Below are 2,027 nucleotides of genomic sequence, written 5' to 3'. Positions count from 1 at the left end.
GAACGACATTGAGCACAGCCTGCCGGGGACACACTAGACGATATCGCTCAGGGAGCATATCGTCTAGTGTGTACACTCCTATATTCTGTCACGTATGATTTGACCAGTAGTTATTTATTTCTGTTTAAATTGTGTATAAGCACTTTTGTCGCTCAATTTCAACCCTATGTACATTATATACATGGAATTACTAATTTCCCCCATTATATTGTTCTGACATATTTTATGATTCACTTATGAGCATTATCCGCCTCGGTTGCAAGTATTAATATTTATTTGACTATTATTATGAGGTGAATGGTTTCCGAGTCTCGAATATGGCAACTGTTACAAGAGGTTATTTAAACGAACAAGTGATTTTATGAGCACAATTATGAAAACAGTTACTTTTAATAAAAAAAATATGCAAGAGTCATCTATGCAATTGACATATTCCTATACATATACACAGCAGGAGAGGCTGTAGCATAATGTGTACAAACAATACATTTATTTATGGCAGCATCCAGCAAATAACTTGCCAATTCTTTCCTGAGTAAGATTCTCTGTAATGAACAGCTTAGAATACATAATACAGTCCTCTCTCTGCTACAATGTATCGACACTCTTTATACAGTAGTTACTTCTTTAGACAGCCATAATCTTCATCTCTACATGCTTGAAGGAGTAGTGAAGCCCCTTTCCAGTGTGCCAGTTGATGCCATCAGCGTAGGTGGTGTGCTCCCCCAAGTGGTAGAGTCCATTCAGGTTGGCGCCGTGGCAGCTGCTATACCACCAGCCGCCCTTGTAAAGTAACGAGCAGCTGTTTTCATAGGTGTCATTGTCTTGGTCCTTTGTAGAGAATTTCATATTGTTCAATCCCGACATGGAATCACCTAAGAAATAACACAATATATGTTTAAATATTTTCTTAAAACTCCAGCAAAGGTTTAAAGGGGACACCGCCCTCAGATAACTGTATTTGTTCTATTGCTTTGTCTTATGACATTAACTAAGTAGGGCAATTTTTTGTTTTGGTTTTCCTACTTGTTTATTTACCGTGTCACTTATTTTTGAAATTGCCGAATACAGCTCTGTACAGTATGTCCTCATTTTAGGGTCTTGTGGTCAGTCACAGAAATGCACATATTAGGGGAAGTGACTCAGGGCCTGATTCAGAGCCGGACGCTATTTGCGGACGCTCGTTCAGAAAAAGGGGCCAGCTATTTAAATTGAGCACTCGCTCTTTGCGGTCTGTTGACGCCTCTATGTCTGAGCGAGCGAATGAAACATGCGCTCGCTATTTTGTAAAGACGCCCCCTTGCCGCTCGCATCATACGTCATCTCCGCTATTTATTAGATTAATTGAGTACATTGAAAGGCGTCTGAACTGCTCGCAGTGCTTGTGGTAGCATTTTCCTACCGCAATCATGCGAGCAGTTCAGGCTAAAAGACAACCAAGTGACGTGGACGATGACGCTGCTTTGTTAATTATGCACACCCTTAAAACGACCGTTTTGACCGTTTGGCACGCCTGCGTTCGGATCTCCACTCCCCGTTTTCAAGCACCTTCCCCTGTTACCACCCACAAACGCCTCATCCTGTCACTCAAATTAGCAGGCATTTGCTATTTTGCAAGCACACGATTTCCGACCGCACTGACTGGTTGGCGCATGTGCATTACGACCCATACGCATGCGCAGATGTGCGAACATCGCTCGGAGTGAAAGAGCGGCCGCTTACGAGCGGCTCTGAATCAGGCCCTCGGGGCGGGATGTACTACAGTGCAAATTAGCGGCAGCTCCTTAGTCATCGCAAATCGCATCCCCTACTGGCGAGCTTGACCTCAAAATCGCTGGATATCCAGCAATTTGGAGGGCGAGAAACTAAACTGCCAGCAATGTGCAGCGGTTATAAACCCCAATAATTGTAGGTATATTAGGAATTGCTTCGGGTTGAAAAAAAAAACAACTCAATCGTGTATCTTCCACCCTTCAACCCCCCACCCATTCTCAAATAGGCTTGTACTATTCAGCACTGGGTACAGT

General features: G+C 43.1%; 1 pseudogene; it reads right to left on the bottom strand.

Moving 5' to 3' along the window:
* Positions 1-627: 627 nt before the first annotated feature.
* The window catches only part of LOC148543419 (ryncolin-1 pseudogene), a 3,184-nt pseudogene continuing 1,784 nt past the window's right edge, over positions 628-2,027 (bottom strand).

Source organism: Taudactylus pleione, unplaced genomic scaffold (genome assembly GCF_031769625.1).
Source record: "Taudactylus pleione unplaced genomic scaffold, aTauple2 ptg000003l, whole genome shotgun sequence".
Classification (NCBI taxonomy): Eukaryota; Metazoa; Chordata; class Amphibia; order Anura; family Myobatrachidae; genus Taudactylus; species Taudactylus pleione.
Note: the sequence above shows the minus strand (reverse complement) of the source record. Positions and strands in the feature narration are given on the sequence as shown.